Raw genomic sequence first — 13,868 nt, 5'->3', positions numbered from 1 at the left:
CATTGTATGGGAACCATTGTGAAGGGTACAGTTCCCATTGTGTGGTAACCATTGGAAAGTGTACAGTTCCCATTATGTGTAACCATTGTGAAGTGTTCAGTTTTTATTGTGTGGTAACCATTGTGAAGTGTAGAGTTACCATTGTGTGGTAAAGACTCCGAAGTGTACAGTTTCCGTTGTATGGTTACCATTGTAAAGTGTACAGTTACCATTGTGTGGTAACCACTGTGAAGAGTGCAGTTACCATTGTGTGGTAACCATTGTGAAGTGTACAGTTATTATTGTGTGGTAACCATTGTGAAGGGTACAGTTACCATTGTGTGGTAACCATTGTCAATTTTAGAGTTTCCATTTTTAGTAACCATTGTCAAGTGTACAGTTACCATCGTCAAGTAACCATTGTGATGTGTGCAGTTCCCATTGTGTGGTAAGCATTGTGAAGTGTACATTTACCATTTTGTGGAAACCATTGTAAAGTGTACAGTTCCCATTGCGTGGTAACCATTGTGAAGTGTACAGTTATTATTGTTTGGAAACCATTGTAAGGTTTACAGTTCCGATTGTGTGGTAACGATGGTGAAGTGTACAGTTTCCATTGTGTGTAAGCATTGTGAAGCGTACAATTTTTATTGTGTGGTAACTATTGTGACGTGTACAGTTCCCATTGTGTGGTAACCGCTGTGAAGTGTACAGTTCCCATTGTGTGGTAACCGCTGTGAAGTGTAGAGTTCCAACGGTGTGGTAACCATTGTGAAGTGTACCATTCCCATTGTGTGGTAACCATTGTCAAGTGTACAGTTCCCATGATGTGGTAAAAATTGTGAATTGTACATTTCCCATTGTGTGGTAACAATTGTGAAGTGTACAGTTCCATTTGTGTGTAATCATTGTGAAGTGTACAGTTCCTGTTTTGTGGTAACCACGGTGAAGTGTGCAGTTTCGTTTTTGGGGTGACCGCTGAGAAATGTAGATTTACCATTGTGTGTAACCATTGTGAAGTGTACAGTTCCCATTGTGTTTAACCATAGTGAAGTGTCCAGATTTCATTGTGTTGTAACCATTCTGAAGTGTAGAGCTCCCCTTGTGTGTAACCATTGTGATGTGTACAGTCACCATTGTGTGGTACCCATTGTAAAGTGTACAGTTCCCATAGTGTGTAACCATTGTGAAAAGTAAAGTTACCATTGTGTGGTGACCGCTGCAAAGTGTACAGATCCCATTGTGTGGTAACCATTGTGAAGTGTAGAGTTTCCATTGTGAGCTAACCACTGCAAAGTGTACAGTTTCCATTGTGTGGTAACCGTTGTGAAGTGTACAGTTATCATTGTGTTTTAACCATTGTGAAGTGTACAGTTTCCTTTGTTTGTAACCATTGTGAAGTGTAAAGTTCCAATTGTGTGGTAACCATCGTGAAGTGCACTTTTGCCATTGTCCGTAACCATTGTAAACTGTACATTTACCATTGTGTGGGAACCATTGTGAAGTGTAAAGTTTCCATTGTGTCATAAGCATTGTGAAGTGTAAAGTTCCCATTGTGTGGTAACCATTGTGAAGCCTACAGTTCTCATAGTGTGTAACCATTGTGAAGTGTACAGTTTTCATTGTGTGGTAACTATTGTGAAGGGTACAGTTTCCATTGTCTGATAACCATTGTGAAGTGTACAGTTATTACTGTGTGGTAACCATTGTGAAATGCCCAGTTTCTATGGTGTGGTAACTGCTGTAAAGTGTACAGTTCCCACCGTGTGGTAACCATAGTGAAGTGTACAGTTCCGATTATGTGGGAACTATTGTGAAGTGTAGAGCTCTTATTGTGTGTAAGCATTGTGAAGTGTACAGTTACGACTGTGTGGTAACTGCTGTGGTGTGCACAGTTCCCATTATGTGGGAACAATTGTGAAGTGTAGAGCTCTCATTGTGTGTAACCATTGTGACGTGCACAGTTCCCATTGTGTGGTAACCATTGTGAAGTGTAGAGTTACCATTGTGTGGTAAACACTGTGAAGTGTACAGTTCCCATTGTGTGGTAACCATTGTGAGGTGTAGAGTTTCCATTGAGAGGTAACCACTGTGAAGTGTACAGTTACCATTGTGTGGTAACCATTTTTAAGTGTACAATCAGCATCGTGTGTAACCATTGTAAAGTTTACGGTTCTCATTGTGTGGTAACAACTGTAAAGTGTACGGTTTCCATTGTGTGGTAAATGCTGCGAAGTGTAGAGTTCTTATTGTGTGGTATCCATTGCGAAGTGTACAGTTTCCATTGTGTGGTAACCATTGTGAAGTGTAGAGTTTACATTGTGTGTAACCATTGTGAAGTGTACAGTTACCATTGTGTTGTAACCACTGTGAAGTGTACAGTTACCATTGTGTGGGAAGCATTGCGAAGTGTACAGTTCCCATTGTGTGGTATCCATTGCGAAGTGTACAGTTCCCATTCTGTGGTAACCATTGTGAAGTGTACAGTTCCCATTGTGAGGTAACAGTTTAGAAGTGTACAGTTCCCATTGTGTGGTAACCGCTGCAAAGTGTGCAGTTACCATAGTGTGGTAACCATTGTGAAGCGTACAGTTCCCATTGTGTGGGAACCATTGCGAAGTGCACAGTTCTCATTCTGTGGTGACCATTGCGAAGGGTAAAGTTGCGATTGTGTGGTAATCATAGTGAAGTGTACAGTTACCATTGTGTGGTCAACGTTGTGAAGTGTACAGTTCCCATTGTGTGGTAACATTATGAAGGGTACAGTTACCATTGTGTGCTAACCATTGAGAAGTGTAAAGTTTCCATTGTGTTGTAACACCTGTGAAGTGTGCAGTTCCCATTGTGCGATAACCATTGCGAAGTGGACAGTTCCCATTGTGTGGTGACCATTTTGAAATGCACAGTTACTATTGTGTGGTAACCATTGTGACGTGTAAAGTTCTCATTGTGTGGTAACCACTGCATAGTGTACACGTACAATTGTGTCATAACCATTATGAAGTGTACAGTTCCCATTGTGTGGTAACCAATGAGAAGTGTAAAGTTCCCATTGTGTGGTGACCATTTTGAAGTGTACAGTTACCATTGTGTGGTAACCATTGTGAAGTGTACAATTCCCATTGTGTGGTAGTAACCGTTGTAAAGTGTACAGTTACCATTGAGTTGGAACCATTGTGAAGTGTACAGTTCCCATTGTGTGGTAACCATGATGAAGTGTACAGTTATCATTGTATGGGAACCATTGTGAAGGGTACAGTTCCCATTGTGTGGTAACCATTGGAAAGTGTACAGTTCCCATTATGTGTAACCATTGTGAAGTGTTCAGTTTTTATTGTGTGGTAACCATTGTGAAGTGTAGAGTTACCATTGTGTGGTAAAGACTCCGAAGTGTACAGTTTCCGTTGTATGGTTACCATTGTAGAGTGTACAGTTACCATTGTGTGGTAACCACTGTGAAGAGTGCAGTTACCATTGTGTGGTAACCATTGTGAAGTGTACAGTTATTATTGTGTGGTAACCATTGTGAAGGGTACAGTTACCATTGTGTGGTAACCATTGTCAATTTTAGAGTTTCCATTTTTAGTAACCATTGTCAAGTGTACAGTTACCATCGTCAAGTAACCATTGTGATGTGTACAGTTCCCATTGTGTGGTAAGCATTGTGAAGTGTACATTTACCATTTTGTGGAAACCATTGTAAAGTGTACAGTTCCCATTGCGTGGTAACCATTGTGAAGTGTACAGTTATTATTGTTTGGAAACCATTGTAAGGTTTACAGTTCCGATTGTGTGGTAACGATGGTGAAGTGTACAGTTTCCATTGTGTGTAAGCATTGTGAAGCGTACAGTTTTTATTGTGTGGTAACTATTGTGACGTGTACAGTTACCATTGTGTGGTAACCGCTGTGAAGTGTACAGTTCCCATTGTGTGGTAACCGCTGTGAAGTGTAGAGTTCCAACTGTGTGGTAACCATTGTGAAGTGTACCATTCCCATTGTGTGGTAACCATTGTCAAGTGTACAGTTCCCATGATGTGGTAAAAATTGTGAATTGTACATTTCCCATTGTGTGGTAACAATTGTGAAGTGTACAGTTCCATTTGTGTGTAATCATTGTGAAGTGTACAGTTCCTGTTTTGTGGTAACCATTCTGAAGTGTGCAGTTTCGTTTTCGGGGTGACCGCGGAGAAATGTAGATTTACCATTGTGTGTAACCATTGTGAAGTGTACAGTTCCCATTGTGTTGAACCATAGTGAAGTGTCCAGATTTCATTGTGTTGTAACCATTCTGAAGTGTAGAGCTCCCCTTGTGTGTAACCATTGTGATGTGTACAGTCACCATTGTGTGGTACCCATTGTAAAGTGTACAGTTCCCATAGTGTGTAACCATTGTGAAAAGTAAAGTTACCATTGTGTGGTGACCGCTGCAAAGTGTACAGATCCCATTGTGTGGTAACCATTGTGAAGTGTAGAGTTTCCATTGTGAGCTAATCACTGCAAAGTGTACAGTTTCCATTGTGTGGTAACCGTTGTGAAGTGTACAGTTATCATTGTGTTTTAACCATTGTGAAGTGTACAGTTATTATCGTGTGGTAACTATTGTGACGTGTAAAGTTCTTATTACGTGGTAACCGCTATGATGTATAAAGTTCCCATTGTTTGGTAATTATGGTGAAGTGTAGAGTTACCACTGTGTGAAAACCATTGTGAAGTGTACAGTTTCCATTAAATGGTAATAATTGTGAAGTGTACAGTTCCCATTTTGTGGTAATTATTGTGAAGTGTACAGTTCCCATTTTGTGGTAATTATTGTCAAGTGTACAGTACTTTTTGTGTGTAACGATTGTGAAGTGTACAGTTTTTATAGTGTGTTAACCATTGAGAGGTGTACAGTTACCATTGTTTGGTAACCGCTGTGAAGTGTACAGTTCCCATTGTTTGAAACCATTGTGAAGTGTACAGTTTCCATTGAGTGGTAACCATTGTGAAGGGTACAGTTCCCATTGTGTGGTAACCATGGTTAAGTGTACTAATATTGTGTGGTAACCATTGTGAATGGTACAGTTTACCATTGTGTGGTAACCATTGTGAAGTGTAAATTTCCCATTGTGTGGTAACCATTGTGAAGTGTACAGTTCCCATTGTGTGGTAACCATTGTGAAGTGTACAGTTTCCATTGTGCGGTAAGCAGTACAGTGTACAGTTACCACTGTGTGGAAACCATTGTAAAGAGTACATTTTTCATTTTGTAGTAACCATTGTGAAGTGTACACATACCATTTTTGAAAACCATTATGAAGTGTACAGTTCCCATTGTGTGGTAATTATTTTAAAGTGTACAGTTATCATTGTGTGTAACGATTGTGAAGTGCACAGATCCCATTGTTTGGTAACCATTGTGAAGTGTACAGTTCCCATTCTGTGCAACCAATGTGAAGTGTACAGTTACCATTTATTGGTAACAATTGTGAAGTGTCCAGTTCATATTGTGTGTAAACATTGGGAAGTGTACAGTTCCCATTGTGTGGTAACCATTGTGAAGTGTATATTTCCCATTGTGTGGAAAAAATTGTGAAGGGTAGAATTCCCATTGTGTGTAACCATTGTAAAGTGTACAGTTTCCATTATGTGGTGACCATGGTGAAGTGTACAGTTACCATTGTGTGTAACCATTGTGAGGTGTAAAGTTCCTATTGTGTGGTAACCATTGTTAAGTTTACAGTTTCCTTTGTGTGGTAACCATGGTGAAGGGTGGAGTTACAATTGTGTAAAAATTATTGTGAGGTGTACAGTTCCCATTCTGTGGTATACATGGTGATATGCACAGTTTTTTTTTGTGTAACCATTGTGAAGTGTAAAGTTCCCATGGAGTGGTAACCATTGTTAAGTGTACAGTTCTTATTGTGTCATAACCATTGTGAAGTGTACAGTTCCCATTGTGTGGTTCCCATTCTGAAGTTTACAGTTTTCATTGTGTGTAACAATTGTGAAGTCTAGAGTTTCCATTGTGTGGTAACAATTCTGAAGTTTAGAGTTATTATTGTTTGTAACCATTGTGAAGATTATTGTTACCACAGTGTGGTAACCATTGTGAACAGCATAGTTACAATTGTGTGGTAACCATTGGGAATTTTACAGTTACCAATGTGTGGTAACCATTGTGAAGTGTACAGTTTTAATCGTTTGGTAACCATTCAAGTGTAGAGTTACCATTGTGTGTAACCATTGTAAAGTTTAAAGTTTCTATTGTTTGGTAACCAGTGTGAAGTGTACAGTTCCCATTGTGTGATAATCATTGTAAAGTGTAGAGTTACCATTGTGTGGGAACCATTGTGGAGTGTACAGTTTCCATTGTGTGGGAACCATTGTAAAGTGTAAAGTTCCCATTGTGTGTAACCATTGTGAAGTGTACAATTTTAATTCTGTGGTAACCTCTCTGAAGTTTACAGTTCCCATTGTGTGTAAACATTTTGAAGTGTACATTTTCCATTGTGTGGTAACAAAGGTGAAGGGTACAGTTCCCATTGTGTGGTAACGATTCTTAAGTGTACAGTTCTTATTGTGTGCTAACGATTGTGAAGTGCACAGTTACCATTGTGTAGTAACAATTGTGAAGTGTAAAGTTCTCATTGTGTTGTAACCATTGTGAAGTGTACAGCAAACATTGTCTGGTAATCATTGTGAAGTGTAGAGTTCCCATTGTTTGGTAACCATTGTGAAGGGTACAGTTACCATTGTGTGGAAACAATTGTAAAGTGTACAATTCCCATTGTGTGGTAACCATGGTGAAGTGTGCAATTACCATTGTTTGGGAACCATTGTAAAGTGTACAGTTAGCATTGTGTGCAACCATTGTGAAGTGTACAGTTACCATTGTGTTTAACCATTGTAAAGTGTACAGGTTTTATTGTGTGGTAACCATTGTGAAGTGTACAGTCCCCATTGTGTGGTAACCATTTTGAAGTGTACATTTCCCGTTGTGTGGTAACCATTTTGAAGTGTAGAGTTCCCATAGTGTGTAACCATTGAAAAGTGTACAGTTCCCATTGTGTGGCAACCATTGTGAAGTGTACTGTTTTCATTGTCTTTAACCATTTTGAAATGTACAGTTCCCATTATGTGGTGACCGCTGTGAAATGTACAGTTTTTATTGTTTGTAACCATTCTAAAGTGTACAGTTCCCATTTTGTGGTAACAATTGTGAGGTCTGCCATTCACATTGTGTGGTAACCATTGTTACATGTACAATTCTTATTGTGTGGTAACCATTGTGAAGTGTAGAGTTATCATTGTGTGGTAACCATTGTGAAGTGTAGAGTTCCCATTGTGTGGTAACCATTGTGAAGTGTACACTTCCCATTGTGTTTAACCATTGTTAAGTGTACAGATGTTATTGTGTGGTAACCATTGTGAAGAATACAGTTCCCATTGTGGGGTAACCATTGTGAAGTGTACAGTTACCACTGTGTGGTAACAATTGTGAAGTGTACAGTTACCATTTCATGGTAATAGCTGTGAACTGTACAGTTACTATTTTGTGCTGACCGTTGTGAAGTGTTCAGTTACCATTGTTTGTTACCATTGTGAAGTGTTCAGTTTCCATTGTGTGGTAACCATTGTGAAGTGTACAGTTTCCATTGTGTGGTAACCATTTTGAAGTGTACAGTTCCCATTGTGTGGTACCCACTGGGAAGTGTACAGTTCCCATTGTGTGGTATCCATTGTGAAGCATACGCTTTCCATAGTGTGTAACTATTGGGAATTGTACAGTTCCCATTGTGTGGTAACCATTGTGCAGTGTACAGTTTCCATTGTCTGTAACCATTTTGAAGTGTACAGTTCCCATTGTGTGGTAACCACTGCGAAGTGTACAGTTTCCATTGTGTGTAACTATAGCAAAGTGAACCATTTCCACTGTGTGGTAACAATTGGAAAGTGTACAGTTCCCATTGTGTGGTAACCATTGTGAAGTGTACAGTTCCCACTGCTTGGTAACCATTGTGACGTGTACAGTTCCAAATGTGTGTAACCATTGTGACGTGTACCATTCTTATTCTGTGGTAATCATGGTGAAGTGAACATTTCTTATTGTGTGGTAACCGCTGTGAAGTGCAGAGTTACCATGGAGTGTAACCATTGTGAAATGTACAGTTTCCACTGTGTGGTAACCGCTCGGAAGTGTACAGTTCTTATTATGTGTAAACATTGTGAAGTGTACAGTTACCGTTGTGTGGAAACCATTGTGGAGTGTACAGTTCCCATTGTGTGGTAACAATTGTGACGTGTACAGTTCCAATTGTGTGTAACCATTGTGACGTGTACCATTCCCATTTTCTGGTAATCATGGTGAAGTGAACATTTATTACTGTGTGGTGACCGCTGTGAAGTGCAGAGTTACCATGTTGCATAACCATTGTGAAGTGTACAGTTCCCATTGTCTGTAACCATTGTGAATGCACAGTCCCCATTGTGTGGTAACCGTTGTGAAGTGCACAGTTCCCATTGTGTGGTAATTATTGCGAAGTGTCCAGTTACAATTGTGTGGTAACCGATTTGAAGTTTACAGTTACCATTGTGAGGTAATCATTGTGAAGTATACAGTTACCAGTGTGTGTAACAATTGTAAAGTGTACAGTTACTATTGTGTAGTAACTGCTGTGAAATGTACAGTTCCCATTGTGAGTTACCATTGTAAAGTGCACAGTTACCATTGTGTGTAACCATTGTGAAGTGTACAATTCCCATTGGGAGTTACCACTGTGGAGGATACAGTTTCCATTGTGTGTAACCATTGTGAAGTGTACAGTTCCTATTGTGTGGTAACCCTTGTAAAGGGTACAGTTCCCATTGTTTGGTAACCATAGTTACGTGTACAATTTTTATTCTGTGGTAATAATTGTGAAGTGTACAGTTCTCATTCTGTGGTAACCATTTTGAAGTGTACAGTTCCCACTGTGTGGTAACCATTGTTACGTGTACAATTCTCATTGTGTGATAACCATTGTGAAGGGTACAGTTACCATTGTGTGGTAACAATTTTGAGGTGTACAGTTCCCATTTTCTGTAACCATTGAAAAGGGTAGAGTTCTCATTGTGTGGTAACCATTGTGAAAACTACAGTTCCCATTGTGTGGTAACCATTGTTAAGATTACAGTTACCATTGTGTGGTAACAATTGTGAAGTGTACAGTTACCATTTTGTGGTAATTTCTGTGAAGTGTACAGTTAACATATTGTGGTAACCGTTGTGAAGTGTACAGTTACAATTCTGTAATTTTGAAGTGTACAGTTAAAATTTTGTCTAATTATACTGAAGTGTACAGTTCCCATTGTGTGGTAACCATTGTGAAGTGTACAGTTCCCATTGTGTGGTAACCATTGTGAAGTGTACAGTTTCCATAGTGTGTAATTATTGGGAAGTGTACAGTTCCCATTGTGTGGTAACCATTGTGGAGTGTACAGTTCCCATTGTGTGTAACCATTGTGAAGTGTAGAGTTTCCATTGTGTGGTAAACATTGTGAAGTGTAGTTTCCATTGTGTGTAACCATCGTGAAGTGTACAGATCCCATTGTGTGGTATCTATTGTGAAGTGTACATTTACCGTTTTGTGGTAACCGCTGTGAAGGGTACAGTTACCATTGTGTGGTAATCATTTTAAAGTGTATAGTTACCATTGTGTGTATCCATTGCGAAGTGTAAAGTAACCATTGTGTGGTAACTATTATGAAGTGTAAAGTTTTTTATTGTGTGTAACTATTTTGAAGTCTACAGTTCCCATTGTGTGGTAACCATTGTGAAGTGTACGGTTTCCATTGTGTGGTAACTATTGTGAAGTGTACAGTTCCCATTGTGTGGTAACAATTGTGAAGTGTAGAGTTTCCATTGTTTGGTAACCATTGTGTAGTGTACAGATTCCATTGTGTGGTAACCATTTTGAAGTGTATAGTTCCAATTGTGTGTAACCATTGTGAAGGGTACAATTTTCATTCTATTGTATTCATAGTGAAGTGTACATTTCCCATTGTGTGGTGACCGCTGTGAAGTGCAGAGTTACCATGGTGTGTAACCATTGTGAAGTTTACAGGTCTCGTCGGTAGTAACCATTGTGATGTGTACAGTTTTCGTTGTATGGTAATTATTGTGAAGGGTACACTTCCCATTATGTGGTAACCATTATTACGTGTACAGTTCTTATTTTCTGGTAACCATTGTGAAGTGTATGGTATTTATTGTGTGGTAACCATTGTGAAGTGTACAGTTCCCATTGTCTCAGAACCATTGTGAAGTGTACAGTTACCATTGTGGGGTAACCGCTGTAAAGTGTACAATTTCCATTGTGTGTAACCATTGTGAAGTGTACCGTTCCCCTTGTGTGATAACCCTTGTAAATGGTACAGTTACCATTGTTTGGTAACCATGGTTACGTGTACAGTTGTTATTCTGTGGTAACAATTGTGAAGTGTACAGTTCTCATTTCGTAAGAACCATTGTGAAGTGTACATTTCCCATTGTGTTGGAGCCATTGTGAAGTGTACAGTTTTTATTATGTGGTAAACATTGTGAAGTGTACAGTTCCCATTGTGTGGTAACCATTGTGAAGTGTGCAGTTCTCATTGTATGATAACCACCGTGAAGTCTACAGTTTCATTGTGTGTAACCACTGTGAAGTGTAAAGTTCTTATTTTGTGGTAACCACTGTGAAGAGAACAGTTCCCATTGTTTGGTAACCATTGTGAAGTGTACAGTTCCCATTACATGGTAACCATTGTGAAGTGTGTAGTTCCCATTGTGCATATCCATGTGGAAGTGTACAGTTTCCATTTTGTGGGAACCATTGTGAAGTGTATAGTTTCCATTGTGTACAACCACAAAAAAGTTAACAGTTCCCATTGTGTAATGACCATTGTGAAGTGTACAGTTTCCATTGTGTGTAACCATTGTGAAGTGAACAGTTCCAATTGTGTGGTAACCATTGTGAAGTATAGAGGTACCATTGTGTGGTAACAACTCTGAAGTGTACAGTGGCAATTGTGTGTAACCATTGTGAAGTGAACAGTTCCCATTATGTGGTAACCATTGTGAAGTGTAGAGTTACCATTGTGTGGTAACAACTCTGAAGTGTACAGTGGCAATTGTGTGTAACCATTGTGAAGTGTACAGTTCCCATTGTGTGGTAACCATTGTGAAGTGTACAGTTCCCATTGTGTGGTAGCCATTGTGAGGTGTACAGTTCCCATTGGGTGGTAACCATTGTGAAGTGTAAACTTCCCATTGAGTGTAACCTTGGTGAAGTGTACAGTTTTTATTGTGTGGTAACTATTGTGAAGTTTACAGTTCCCATTTTGTGTAGACATTCTGAAGTGTACAGTTTCCATTGTGTAATAATTGCTGTGAAGTGTACAGTTCCCATTGTGTGAAACCATTGTGAAATGTACCATTCCCATTGTGTGGTTACCATTATTAAGAGTACAGTTCCCATTGTGTGATACCCATTGTGAAGTGTACAGTTCCCATTGTGTGTAACCATTGTGAGGTGTAAAGTTTTCATTGTGTGCTAACCATTGAGAAGTGTACAATTACCATTGTGTGGCAACCGCTGTGATTTGTACAGTTCCCACTGTGTGTAAGCATTGTAAAGTGTACAGTTCTCATTGTTTGATAACCAGTTTGAAGGGTACAGTTTCCTTTGTGTGGTAACCATTGTGAAGTGTTCAGTTACCATTGTGTGGTAACAATTGTGACATGTACAGTTACCATTGTGCGGTAATTGCTGTGAAGTGTACAGTTACCTTGTTCTGGTAACCGTTGTGAAGTGTAGAGTTATCATTGTGTGTAAACATTGTGAATTTTAAAGCTACCATTGTGTGTAACAATTGTGAAGTGTACAGTTCTTATTGTGTGGTAACCTTTGTAGAGTGCACAGTTACCATTGGTGGTAACTGCTGTAAAGTGTACAGTTAACATTGTGTGGTAACCATTGTGAAGTGTACTGTTCCCATTGTGTGGTACCCACTACGAAGTGTACAGATATCATTGTGTGGTAAACATTTCAAAGTGTACAGTAACCATTGTGTGGTAACAACGACGAAGTGTACAATTCCCATCCCGTGGTAAAAATTGCGAATTGTACAGTTCTCATTGTGTGGTAACCGTTATGAAGTGTACAATTACCATTGTGTGGTAACCATTGCAAAGTGTACATTTACCAATGTGTGGTAACCGCTGTGAAATGTAAATTTACCGTTTTGTGGTAACCATTGTAAAGTGTACAATTTCCATTATGTGTTAACCATTGTGAAGTGTACACTAAGCATTGTTTGGTAACCGCTGTGAAGTGTAGAGTTCCCATTATGTGTAACCATCGTGAAGTGTGCAGTTTTCATTGTTTGGTAACCATTTTGAAGTATACAGTTACCATTGTGTGGTAACCATTGTGAAGGGTACATTTTCCATTGTGTGGTAACCATTGTGAAGTGTTCAGTTTTCATTGTGAAGTGTACAGTTCCCATTCTGTGTAACCATTGTGAAGTGTACAGTTTATATTGTGTGGTAACCATTGTGAAGTGTACAGTTCCACTTGTGTGGTAACCATTGTGAAGTGTACAGTTTTCTTTATGTGGAAACTATTGTAAATTGTACAGTTTCCAATGTGTGGTAACCATTGCGAAGTACAGTTACCATTGTGTGGAAACAATTGTAAAGTGTACAGTTTCCATTGTGTGGTGACCGCTGTGAAGTGTAGAGTTACCATTGTTTGTAACAATTTTAAAATATACAGTTCCAATTGCGTTTAACCATTGTGAAGTCTACAGTTCTCACTGTTTTGTAACGACTTTGAAGTGTACAGTTCGCATTGTGTGTAACCACTGTTAAGTTTCCAGTTACCATTATGTGGTAACCGCTGTGAAGTGTACAGTTACAATTTTGTGGTAACCATTGGGAAGTGTACAGTTCCCACTGTGTGTAACCATTATGATGTGTACAGTTACCATTGTGTGGTAACCGCTGCTAAGTATACAAATCTTATTGTGTAGTAACCATTGTGAAGTGTACAGTTCCCATTCTGTGTAACCATTGTGAATGCACCGTTCCCATTGTGTGGTAACCATTGTAAAGTGTGAAGTTACCATTGTGTGGTGACCACTGTGAAGTGTACAGTTACCATTGCGTGTAACCAGTTTGAAGTGTACAGTTGTCATTGTGTGGGAACCATTGTGAAGTGTACGGCTACCATTGTGTGGTAACCACGGTGATGTGTACAGTTTCCATTGTGTAGTAACCACTGCAAAGTGTTCAGTTCCCATTGCGTGGTAACCGTTGTGAAGTGTAAAGTTATCATTGTGTGGTAACGATTGTGAATTGTACAGCTCCCATTGTGTGTAACCATCGGGAAGTGTACAGATCTCATTGTGTGGTATCCATTGTGAAGTGTACAGTTACCATTGTGTGGTAACCGCTGTAAAATGTACAATTATTATTGTGTGGTAACTGCTGTGGAGTGTAGAGTTTTCATTGTGTGGAATCTATTGCGAAGTGTACGGTTCCCATGTTGTGGTAACCATTGCATAGTGTACAGTTACGATTGTGTGGTAACCATTGTAAAGTGTACAGTTATTATTGTGTGGTAACGATTGTGAAATGTAGTTTCCATTTTGTGGTAACCATTGTAAAGTGTACAGAACCCATTGTGTGGTATCTATTGTGAAGTGTACATTTACGGTTTTGTGGTAACCACGATGAAGGGTACAGTTACCATTGTGTGGTAATCATTTTGAAGTGTAGAGTTACCATTCTGTGTATCCATTGCGAAGTGTAAAGTAACCATTGTGTGGTAACCATTGTGAAGTATAAAGTTTTTTATTGTGTGTAACTATTTTGAAGTGTAC

Source organism: Callithrix jacchus, chromosome 17 (assembly GCF_049354715.1).
Source record: "Callithrix jacchus isolate 240 chromosome 17, calJac240_pri, whole genome shotgun sequence".
Lineage (NCBI taxonomy): Eukaryota > Metazoa > Chordata > Mammalia > Primates > Cebidae > Callithrix > Callithrix jacchus.
This window is presented reverse-complemented; position numbering follows the sequence as displayed.